Source organism: Leucoraja erinacea, chromosome 30, assembly GCF_028641065.1.
Source record: "Leucoraja erinacea ecotype New England chromosome 30, Leri_hhj_1, whole genome shotgun sequence".
Lineage (NCBI taxonomy): Eukaryota > Metazoa > Chordata > Chondrichthyes > Rajiformes > Rajidae > Leucoraja > Leucoraja erinaceus.
Window position 1 is genome coordinate 21,682,441 of NC_073406.1, and position 12,691 is coordinate 21,695,131.

General features: G+C 45.4%; 1 protein-coding gene across 2 annotated transcripts in view; it reads left to right on the forward strand.

Moving 5' to 3' along the window:
• Positions 1 to 12,691, forward strand: part of pgd (phosphogluconate dehydrogenase) — a 38,171-nt gene that overhangs the window by 653 nt on the left and 24,827 nt on the right. The gene's annotated exons all lie outside the window — the stretch shown is intronic.

Here is a 12,691-nt window from a genome sequence, read left to right on the forward strand (position 1 = left end):
CATCACACACACACCATCACACACACACACCATCACACACACACACCATCTCACACACACACACCATCTCACACACACACGCACACCATCACACACACCCACCGCCACACACCATCACACACACACACACCACACACACACACAACACCACACCACACCACACCATCACACACCACACCCCCACACCATCACACACCATCTCACACACACACACACACCATCACACACACTCACACAAACACACACCACACACACATCACCACACACACCACACACACACACCATCACCACCATCACACACACACACACACACACACACACACACACACACACACACACACACACACACACACACACACACACCACCGCCACAACACTGCACTCCGACTGCCCCTCATGTTCACTGTGTGAATGCTTCCTCGGTTAACTTTCAGCCACAACAATGTCAGATCAACTATTGATCCAGAAACAAAGAACGTTTAAAAAAAGAGTTAGGAAGGAACTCTTTTTCGTTTAAAAAAAGAGTTAGGAAGGAACTGCAGATGCTTGTTTAAACCGAAGATATACACAAAATGCTGGAGTAATTCAGCGGAACAGGCGGAGAGATGGAATGGGTGACGTTTCGGACCGAAACAAGGGTTTCGGCCAGCAACGTTGCGTATTTCCTTCGCTCCATAGATGCTGCTGCACCCGCCGAGTTTCTCCAGCACTTTTGTATACCATATAACTCTTCTGCTTCTCTTAGGAATGGTACTTGTGGAGTATTTCTTGCTTCCAGTTGTATTTCTGGTACTGTTCCGTGATATTTACTGTGTGATTTCTCTGTGTGAGGTTTTGGGGAGGTCTTTAATCCATAGCCTATTGAATGGGAAGTGTGAGTGAATAGGGAAGTAAAGGTAACAATGTGCTGGAGTAACTCAGCGGATCAGGCCGCATCTCTGGAGAATGTGGATAGGCGATATTTTGTTCATCTTGGTTTCTTGGTCCGCCAAAATCTTTCCAAATGGAAGGAACTGCTGGAGGCTGGAAAGGGAGGGGTAGACAGAAAGGGTTGCTGGGAAGAAAGCGGCTACTTTAAATTTAGTTGAGCGAAGGAAATAGGCAACGTTGGGTGGAGAATTATTTCAGGGTTTAATTGTGCCGGGGGCTCCATAGATGCTGCTGCACCCGCCTGTCTTTGTAGCTGGGAGCACTTTTGTATACCTAATATAACTCGTCTGCTTCCTAATTGGTTTGGGTTTGGTGTAGGTCTTGTAGTCCACTGTATCGGTTGTGAACATTTTGGAGTGTTTTGTAAAAACAGATCTCTGTGTGAGCTTTTGTCTGAGGGAGTGGGTTCCACCCCGATTGATTGGGAAGTTTGGTGACATAGGGCTTCTCTCTAATAGGTGTGCTGGAGTAACAAATTGAGCTGGCCGCCTGTCTTTGGAGAACGTTCGATGGAAGAAATTTTTTTATTTGTGTATGGGTTCCCATGCTGCAACTCCAAAATATTCCAAATGAATTCTAACGCGGTGGTGAAGGGAGGGGCTTAAGCCAGAAAGTTGTTAATGGGAAGAAAGAGCGCCTTTAAAGTTTAGTTGACACCTCTGGTTGGGTAACCTATGTTGGGTCTGATTATTCCATGCTTTAATTGTGCAATTTGATGCCAAGATTGCTGTACACATTGGATTCATTGTAGGTGGCATCAAGTATATTAGATCGAATGCCCTGTCTGCGCCTGGATTCCTTTGGGTTTGGTGACACGCATTGTTTCTATGTCGAATTGAACTGCATGCCCCATTTTTGTAAAAACAGATCAAACAGTGAGCTTCATGTCTGTTTTGGAGAGGGTCTTCCCAGAAAATTGAAGTTTGGACGGACACTCTATCTTCCCTCTCTTAAGTGTTAGTAACAAATTGAGCTACCTGTCGCTTGGACACAGTTCGATGGAAGAAATGTTTTTATTTGTCCCAGTATGGGCCCCATCTATGCTACTGCGTAGTCCAAATGAGGCATTAACGAGGGTGAAGTATAGCTTCTCCTTGACAGAAGTTGAACCAATGATGAAAGTTGCGCCTCAGAAAGTGTGACAGTACCTGCCTCAACCACCTCCACCGTTGCATGATGACTCTGACCATTCCACCACAGATGCTAGAATTCTGCAGATTTGATGCAAAAGATACTTGGTTTGTTATGGTCTTCATCAAGGTGTTAAACCAAGTATATTGTAATTTGTCTCGCCTGAGTAACCTCTTTCTGGTGACAGCCTCATAGTTTCATTGGCTTCTGTGCAAGGTGTTGAACTGCAGCCCCATTGTTGTGGACCACTCAACCATAGTATCGAGATCCTTTTGGGGAGCAGCTTCATCTATCAGCGAAGGAAATAGGCAACGTTTCGGGCCGAAAACCTATCTTCCCACTGAAGTGAGTTTCTTTTCTGGGGACAAGAAACAGCAAAGGAACAGGCCCTACTGCCGACTTGTGGGAGCCGACAGAATGCCCCATCTATGTAGACAGCATTTACCTAACAGAATTGGGAGAAATCCTTTTCTATCCACGTACCGGGGTCCCCCAATATCTTTTAAATATGAGGTGTACCTGCCTCAACCACCTCCTCCTGCAGCTGTCTCCACATACCAGGACCACCCAATGACAGAAAAACACAGAGAGGCGGAGTGGGAATTGACATCCAATGTACAATATAGTCTTAAAATTGTAGTTAAAAGAGTTATTTTTAATTTAAAAGAGCCAGAGTAACCTATATTAGTCAAGCCTCATCTGCCTGATTGGCTTCTGTGCATGTGTCTTTGAGTGAGGAGTGGAGCGAGATGGCTGCTTGGGTGTCAAGTTAAAACCTGACCCCACCGTGGACATCCTGAACCCTACCCAAGCCCAAATATTTCTCATGTTTTCTCGTCACTTCACTTCATTTTCCCCTCATCACTTCAAGTATAACAATATCGGATCCACTATTGAACTGAGGAGGCAATGCCGAATAATTGCACCTGAAGCTTGCTGAAAGTCACTTTCTTAATTAGCAAATCATCCTGTATTGGGTCGGTGTGGCCTGACCTGTCGACCTTTAAATTGTGACATAATGTTTTATCAGCCTCTATACCTGGCCCAACCTGCACTCGGCTCTTATCAAGCTCGTCAATGCTGGGAAACAAAGAACTGCAGATGTTGGTTTCTACCAAAGATAGACACAAGGTGCTGGAGGAACTAAAGTGCTGTTTGGGGAACTTTTGTAGCTTTGTCGGCAACAGAAACATGGGGCTATTTGTGTTCTGCCTGGGTGAGGTCTCCTGCATGATGTTACCAGGTTGAGGTAAAACAAAGCATTTCACTGTACCCAGGTACATGTGACAATAATGTATCATTGAATAACTCAGCAAATCAGGCAACATCTCTGGAAAAAGGATAAAAGACATTTCAGGTCAGGCCCCTTCTGCAGTCTGTATTGTTTGTTTGTATTAAGACTGTTTTAAATCTGAAGAAAGGTCCCGATCGAAAAAGTCACCTATCCTTATTCTCCTGGGATGCTGCCTGACCTGCTGAGTTACTCCAGCACTTTGTGTCTATCTCAAGTCAAAACTTCTCTGATTCAAAGTACAAGCTGATTTTGAAGAAAACGTATGTAATTCTACCCTCAGATGTATTTTTCATAAGGAGTAAATCCTCCCCATAAACTAAGATCCAGTGACAGCCCTAACTTTTAATGGATTAAACCGTAACTTTGAAAGGTGTTTGGTCATTAGCTAGACAGAGAGTATTGCAATAAAGGATGCAGATGTGATGGTGGGGGTGCAGAAATGGGAGGCCATCAATCATAGGCATTGAGTCGTAGTCAAGAGTGTTTTATTGTCATATGTACTGACACAGAGCAATGATATTCTTATTTGCAGCAGCATAACAGGTTTGTAAAACAGTACGCAGTAGATATATAATAAACATTGAAAAAAAGTTCGATTTAAAAAAAATCCAAAATAGTGCAAAAATACAAAGCAAAGCCAGAAGTCCCTAGTGTTATCACGACACTTTAGTTTAGACTCATACAGCAAGGAAACAGGCCCTTCGGCCCAACTCATTCTTGCTGATCAAGGTGCCATGTTTGCCCACGTTTGGTCCATATGCCTGTACACCTCTCCTATCTGTGTAGCTGTCCAAGTGTGTTTTAAATGGATAATATTTGGATTACTATCCCCTGCACAGTCCTTTTGAGTCCTTTTACTTTTTTGGCTGTGCAGCAAACTGGAAGGCTGATATTTCCTCATTGCACAGGTGGGTTGGTATCAGGAAGTTCCACCATGAGTTACTGTGAACATCTATTGCTCCACTTCACAAGAATCCTGCTGGGAGTGTCTGTCCTGTTTTGCAATACCGCAGTTAAGATTTTTGCAGCAAGTATTGAATTAAGAATCGCGTCACACTGCCAAGGGGAAGTTGTGCAAGAAGAGAACTATCAGGATTGATATTTGTAATTGCTATCAAACTAAACTTGCTGTGCGGATGATACAATGCAGATTTCACAATGCCTAACCTGGTCCTGAGTTAAAATAACCTTTTGCAATCGCAGCATTGATCCCTTTCTTTAATGGAGATTGCTGCGCCTTTCCGCAAATGTTTTTACAATGACTTTTCTCCTGTACCTGATATTACTCTGTGGCTCTTATAGGCCTCCTTGTACTTTACTTCTGTCAATCTGCCTCAGGGAGTGGGTCTATTTTGTCCATAATTTCTCAGAGCAGAATTAGGCCATTCGGCCCATCAAGTCTAATCCACCATTCAATCATCATTCTCTATGATCTATCTTTCTCTCTCAGCCCCATTCTCCTGCCTTCTCCCCATAACCCCGGACACCCGTACTAATCAAGAATCTATCAATCTCTGCCTTAAAAATATCCACTGACTTGGCCTCCACAGCCTTCTGGGACAATGAATTCCACAGATTCACCACCCTCTGACTAAAGATATTCCTCCTCATCTCCTTCCTAAAGATACATCCTTTTATTCTGAGGCTATGGCCTCTGGTACTAGACTCTCCTACTAGTGGAAACATTGTCTCCACATCCACTTTATCCAGGCCTTTCACTATTCGGCAAGTTTCAATGAGGTCCCCCCCGCCCTCATCCTTCTAAACTCCAGCGAATCCAGGCCCAGTGCTGTCTAAAGCTCATCATATGTTAACCCAATCATTCCTGGGATCATTCTTGTAAACCTACTGTAAGGTGAGGGTTAGGGGGTGGGAAGAATTTGCCACAGTTCCAGCTGAGTGACTTGTGTAAGAAAGAACGGCAGAAGCTGGTTTAAACCGAAGATAGACACAAAAAGCTGGAGTAACTCAGCGGGACAGGCAGCAACTGTGGAGAGAAGGAATGGGTGACGTTTCGGGTCGAGTGTCTCGACCCATTCCTCCTCTCCAGAGATGCTGCCTGTCCCGCTGAGTTACTCCAGCTTTTTGTTGAGTGACTTGTTCTCTTTCCATTGACTGGTTAGCACACAACAAAAGCTTTTCCACCCTGACTCGGCACACGTGACAATAAACAAAACTAAAATACGGCATTAATGGGGGAATGAAGAAAGTCATAAAGTCCTAGAGTAATTCAGCAGCTCAGGCAACATCCCTGGAGAACGTGGATTGGTGATAGTTTGGGTCAGGACTTTTTTTCCCCAAGTCTGATGCAGGATTCCAATTAGAAATGTCACCTATACATGTACTCCAGGGATGCTGTCTGACCCGCTGAGTTACTCCAGCACTTTGTGACTTTTTAAGCAAACCAGCATCTGCGATTCCTTGTTTCGACACCATTAATGGTTTGGACGCACATTTTGCCACTTCCCCTTAGCCATTTTCAACAGCCACTGTGACGTCTATAAAGCCTCCATGATCATGGCTGTCGGCTAAACGCTGTGCCGGTGACTATCGGTTTTATAGGAATCCTGCCATTATCTGCTGTGGGATAACGGGTGCAGAATAATAATAATAATAATATCTTTTATTGTCATTGCACATCAGTGCAACGAGATTTAGTATGCAGCTTCCAACCGATGTAAAGAAAAGTAAAATAAATAAATAAGCTGTGTGACATGACCATCTGAGGGAGACAGTCCAGGGGGGATGGGGGGCACTCAGCAGGGCCGGTTCAGAGCCGCTATAGCTCTGGGAATAAAGCTGTTTCTGAGCCTGGAGGTTCGGGCGTAGAAGGCCTTGTAACGTCTGCCGGAGGGAAGTAGTCCGAACAGTCCGTTACAAGGGTGTGTGGAGTCTTTATGGATGCTGACGGCCTTCCTGAGGCACCGTGTGTAGTAGATTCCCTCCAAGGCTGGTAGCTGTGTCCCAATAATCCTCTGCACTCCTATCCGCCTCCGTGCAGCTGAGATACCACACAGAGATGCCATACGTTAATATGCTCTCTGTGGTGCAGCGGTAGAACGTTGTCAGCAGCTGTTGGGGCAGACCAGTCTTTTTTAAAGTCCTCAGGAAGAACAGTCGTTGCTGTGCCTTCTTGACCAGCGCAGCGGTGTTGGTGGACCATGTGAGGTCCTCTGAAATTAAAGCTGGACACTCTTTCCACACTTTCCCCGTAAATGGAGATTGGGGCGTATTCTCCATTATGGGTCCTCCTGAAGTCAATAATCAGCTCCTTGGTCTTGGAGGTGTTTAGTGACAAGTTGTTACGTGCGCACCAGTCCGCCAGTTTTGAGATATTGAAGAGAAGGTTCCAAACCCAAAAGGTCACCCATCCTTTGTCTCCGGAAATGTTGCCTGACCCGCTGAGTTACTTCAACACTTTGTGTCTGTACTTAAGATATTATTGACCAACCATCAAAGAACATAGTCTATAACAGTATAGGAGCTGGCCCTTCAGCCCACAATGTCTGTGCCGAACATGATGTGAAGTTAAACCCCACAGACCTGTCTTGAATGCCACTATCGTATCTGCCTCGACTACCACTACCTCTGGCAGTGCGTTCCAGGCACCCTCCTCCCACTGTGTAGTGAACATGACAATAAACAAAACTAAAAACTTGCCCTGCACATCTCCTTTAAACCCTCTCACCTTAAAGCTTTGGCCCCTAATCTTTGTCATTTCCACCTGGGTGGAAAAAAGATCTGACTGTAAAGATCCGAAGATCCTGAAAAAAGATCCGAACTGCTGTAGATTTGGGAGGAACAACAGCAGCAACAGATTAGCAAGAGATACGACTGATTGGCTCTAGCCCAAGTGTGAGGAGAGGGGTGGAAACAGTTGAAAACTGAGGAATTTGCTCTGTAAATTGGTAAATCAGGCAATTTATCAGTCAATTTAAGCAGGACAGCTCTTTGCGAGCGGCAGTGAGTGAGTGCCTAGTGAGGGAAGTGCCCTGTGAGAAAAGTGTGAGTCTTTGGCTCGAGAGTCTTCGGCTGAGGAGAGGAGACCACGCAATACGCTTGAGAGGTAGAGACCAAAGAAGGAGATGTCAGGCAAGCTGATTCAGTGCGATGCTTGCAGTATGTGGGAGGTCAAGGACACCGCTGGTGCCTCTGGCTGCTACAAATGCGAAAAATGCATCCAGGTAGAGCTCCTGAAGGGCCGTGTTGGGGAACTGGAGAAGCAAGTGGATGACCTCCGGTTCGTACGAGAAACGGAGTCGTTCCTCGACAAGTCCTACAGTACGATTGTTACACCTAAGGTACTGGAAGAGAGAAGGTGGGAGACAGTGAGAAAGGGAGGGAAGCATGGAATGCCAACGTCCCCGGGTGATGTACCTCTTGTAAACAGGTTCATCCGCTTAGAAGCTGTTGGGACAGAAGACGTGAGCGGCGGACTGGCCTGTGATGCGAATAGGGCTGTTGAGCCAAAACCAAAAAGGCCTAAGGCAGGCAAGGCCATTGTAGTGGGGAGACTCCATCGTGAGAGGTACGGACAGGGGTTTCTGCGGCAACAGACGGGATGCGAGGATGGTGTGCTGCCTTCCCGGTGCCAGGATCCAGGATGTCACGGACAGAGTGCAGAAAATCCTCAAGGGCGAAGGTGAACATCCGGAAGTGGTAGTGCATGTCGGCACAAACGATGTCGGAAAGAAGGGGATGAATATTCTGCAGCGTGACTTTAGAGAGCTCGGAAAAATGTTGAAAAGCAGGACCTCCAGGGTTGTTATCTCCGGTTTGCTTCCAGTTTCCCGTGCTGGCGAGAGCAGGAACAGGGAGATACGGGACCTGAACGTGTGGCTGAGGAACTGGTGCACGGGGCAGGGATTTAGATTCTTAGATCACTGGGATCTGTTTTGGGGTAAGGGGGAACTGTACAAAAGGGACGGATTGCATCTTAACAGGTGTGGGACCAGCATTCTGGCAGGCAGGTTTGCCACTGCTACACGGGTGGCTTTAAACTGAATAAGGGGGGGGGGGTGTTGAATGGGACAGTGGAGGATGGAGTTAAAGGGAAAGGGTTTCTTAAATGTGTGAGCGTAGAGACCGAAGGGTGTAAAATGAGGGTAGAAGAAATAGGTAGCAAGGTGAAAAGTAAAAGTGGCAGGCAGACAAAACCAGGGCAAAAATCAAAAAGGGCCACTTTTCAACATAATTGTATAAGGGGTAAGAGTGTTGTAAAAACAAGCCTGAAGGCTTTGTGTCTCAATGCAAGGAGCATTCGTAATAAGGTGGATGAGTTGAATGTGCAGATAGCTATTAATGACTATGATATAGTTGGGATCACGGAGACATGGCTCCAGGGTGACCAAGGCTGGGAGCTGAACATCCAGGGATATTCAATATTCAGGAGGGATAGACAGAAAGGAAAAGGAGGTGGGGTAGCGTTACTGATTAGAGAGGGGATTAATGCAATGGAAAGGAAGGACATTAGTTTGGAGGATGTGGAATCGGTATGGGTAGAGCTGCAAAACACTAAGGGGCAGAAAACGCTGGTGGGTGTTGTGTACAGGCCACCTAACAGTAGTAGTGAAGTTGAGATTGATCAGATGGTATTCAAACATTGTCAGTGGAAGTTAGAAATGCATGCGTACAAAGGAAAAAAACGACAAAGTTATAATGGGTGACTTCAATCTACATATAGATTGGGTGAATCAAATTGGCAGGGGTGCTGAGGAAGAGGATTTCTTGGAATGTATGCGGGATAGTTATCTAAATCAACATGTAGAGGAACCAACGAGAGAGCAGGCTATTTTAGACTGGGTATTGAGTAATGAGGAAGGGTTAGTTAGCAATCTTGTTGTACGTGCCCCCTTGGGCAAGAGTGACCATAATATGGTTGAGTTCTTCATTAGGATGGAGAGTGACATTGTTAATTCAGAAACAATGGTTCTGAACTTAAAGAAAGGTAACTTTGAGGGTATGAGACGTGAATTGGCCAAGATTGACTGGCAATTAATTCTAAAAGGGTTGACGGTGGATATGCAATGGAAGACATTTAAAGACTGCATGGATGAACTACAAAAATTGTTCATCCCAGTTTGACAAAAGAATAAATCAGGGAAGGTAGTACATCCATGGATAACAAGGGAAATCAGGGATAGTATCAAAGCGAAGGATGATGCGTACAAATTAGCCAGAAAAAGCAGCATACCGGAGGACTGGGAGAAATTCAAAGACCAGCAGAGGAGGACAAAGGGCTTAATTAGGAAAGGAAAAATAGATTATGAAAGAAAACTGGCAGGGAACATAAAAAGTGACTGCAAAAGTTTTTATAGATATGTGAAAAGAAAGAGATTAGTTAAAACAAATGTAGGTCCCTTGCAGTCAGAAACAGGTGAGTTGATCATGGGGAACAAGGATATGGCGGACCAATTGAATAACTACTTTGGTTCCGTCTTCATAGACATAGAAACATAGAAAGTAGGTGCGAGAGCAGACCACCAGGTCCATCGAGCCCGCACCGCCATTCGCTCATGGCTGAACACTAAACAGACACACTTACCCACAAACAGTAGACACAAGACACAGAACACAAGACACTACCCTCCCCTGTATACCGCTATCACCCCTCTCCACCCCAAGAACCTCGTGATCTCCTGGAGGAGGCAAAAAACCGGATAAAAACCCAGATCCAATTCGGGAAAAAAATCCGGGAAATTCCTCTCCGACCCCAATCTAGGCGATCGAGAACTAAGGAAGACATAAATAATTTGCCGGAAATAGCAGGGGACCGCGGGTCAAAGGAGTTGGAGGAATTGAGTGAAATCCAGGTTAGCCGGGAGGTGGTGTTGGGTAAATTGAATGGATTGAAGGCCGATAAATCCCCAGGGCCAGATAGGCTGCATCCCAGAGTACTTAAGGAAGTAGCTCCAGAAATAGTGGATGCATTAGTAATAATCTTTCAAAACTCTTTAGATTCTGGAGTAGTTCCTGAAGATTGGCGGGTAGCAAACGTAACCCCACTTTTTAAGAAGGGAGGGAGAGAGAAAATGGGGAATTACAGACCAGTTAGTCTAACATCGGTAGTGGGGAAACTGCTAGAGTCAGTTATTAAAGATGGGATAGCAGCACATTTGGAAAGTGGTGAAATCATTGGACAAAGTCAGCATGGATTTACGAAAGGTAAATCATGTCTGACGAATCTTATAGAATTTTTCGAGGATGTAACTAGTAGCGTGGATAGGGGAGAACCAGTGGATGTGGTGTATCTGGACTTCCAGAAGGCTTTCGACAAGGTCCCACATAAGAGATTAGTATACAAACTTAAAGCACAAGGCATTGGGGGTTCAGTATTGATGTGGATAGAGAACTGGCTGGCAAACAGGAAGCAAAGAGTAGGAGTAAACGGGTCCTTTTCACAATGGCAGGCAGTGACTAGTGGGGTACCCCAAGGCTCAGTACTGGGACCCCAGCTATTTACAATATATATTAATGATCTGGATGAGGGAATTGAAGGCAATATCTCCAAGTTTGCGGATGACACTAAGCTGGGGGGCAGTGTTAGCTGTGAGGAGGATGCTAGGAGACTGCAGGGTGACTTGGATAGGCTGGGTGAGTGGGCAAATGTTTGGCAGTTGCAGTATAATGTGGATAAATGTGAGGTTATCCATTTTGGTGGCAAAAACAGGAAAGCAGACTATTATCTAAATGGTGGCCGATTGGGAAAGGGGGAGATGCAGCGAGACCTGGGTGTCATGGTACACCAGTCATTGAAGGTAGGCATGCAGGTGCAGCAGGCAGTAAAGAAAGCGAATGGTATGTTAGCTTTCATTGCAAAAGGATTTGAGTATAGGAGCAGAGAGGTTCTACTGCAGTTGTACAGGGTCTTGGTGAGACCACACCTGGAGTATTGCGTACAGTTTTGGTCTCCAAATCTGAGGAAGGACATTATTGCCATAGAGGGAGTGCAGAGACGGTTCACCAGACTGATTCCTGGGATGTCAGGACTGTCTTATGAAGAAAGACTGGATAGACTTGGTTTATACTCTCTAGAATTTAGAAGATTGAGAGGGGGATCTTATAGAAACTTACAAAATTCTTAAGGGGTTGGACAGGCTAGATGCAGGAAGATTGTTCCCGATGTTAGGGAAGTCCAGGACAAGGGGTCACAGCTTAAGGATAAAGGGGAAATCCTTTAAAACCGAGATGTGAAGAACTTTTTTCACACAGAGAGTGGTGAATCTCTGGAACTCTCTGCCACAGAGGGTAGTTGAGGCCAGTTCATTGGCTATATTTAAGAGGGAGTTAGATGTGGCCCTTGTGGCTAAGGGGATCAGGGGGTATGGAGAGAAGGTTACACAAAAAAGCTGGAGAAACTCAGCGGGTGCAGCAGCATCTATGGAGCGAAGGAAATAGGCAATGTTTCGGGCCGAAACCCTTCTTCAGGTATGGAGAGAAGGCAGGTACGGGATACTGAGTTGGATGATCAGCCATGATCATATTGAATGGCGGTGCAGGCTCGAAGGGCCGAATGGCCTACTCCTGCACCTAATTTCTATGTTTCTATGTTTCTATGACTGTCTATCCTCTCGTAATTTAATACACTCATTTCAGTTCACCTGTCAATTTCTCTCAGTTTTAGAGTACCATAAGACATTCAATTCAATTCAATTCAATTTATTTGTCATTTGGACCCCTTGAGGTCCAAACGAAATGACGTTTCTGCAGCCATACATTACAAAGAAATAGACCCAAGACACAACATAATTTAGATAAACATCCATCACATTGCTGTGATGGAAGGCCAAAAAAACTTATCTCATGGCAGCAGAATTAGGCCATTCGGCCCATCGAGTCTGCTCCGCCACTCAATCATGGCTGATCTATTTTCCCCCTTGCACTGGACGTTATTCGTCTTTCAGTAAATTCATGTTTTTTCCCTTTATTTTTGCAGTAAACATTATTTCCTTTATGCTGTACACTGTGAATGGCGCGATTGTAATCATGTATTGTCGTTCCGCTGAATGGTTGGCACGCAACAAAAGCTTCTCACTGTACCTCGGCACACACGTGACAATGAACCAAACGGAACATCCCAACCCCATGTTCTCCCCATAACCTTTGGCGCCCTCAGCACACAGCGTTCCTTCCTTTCTCTGCAAGGTGACTGGACAGGATGGCTGAAGTAGAAACACGGGGGAACGATGGTGAAAATGATGAGCGACCAGTAGTTTCAGGGCCGTGCCCAAGGATGACGTCCCACTCTGCTGACTCGTGTGACCGCAGACACTCCATTGTAGGAGCTGACAGCAACTCTATCTGTGATGTTAACGTTCTGATGCTCTTCCCCCCCAT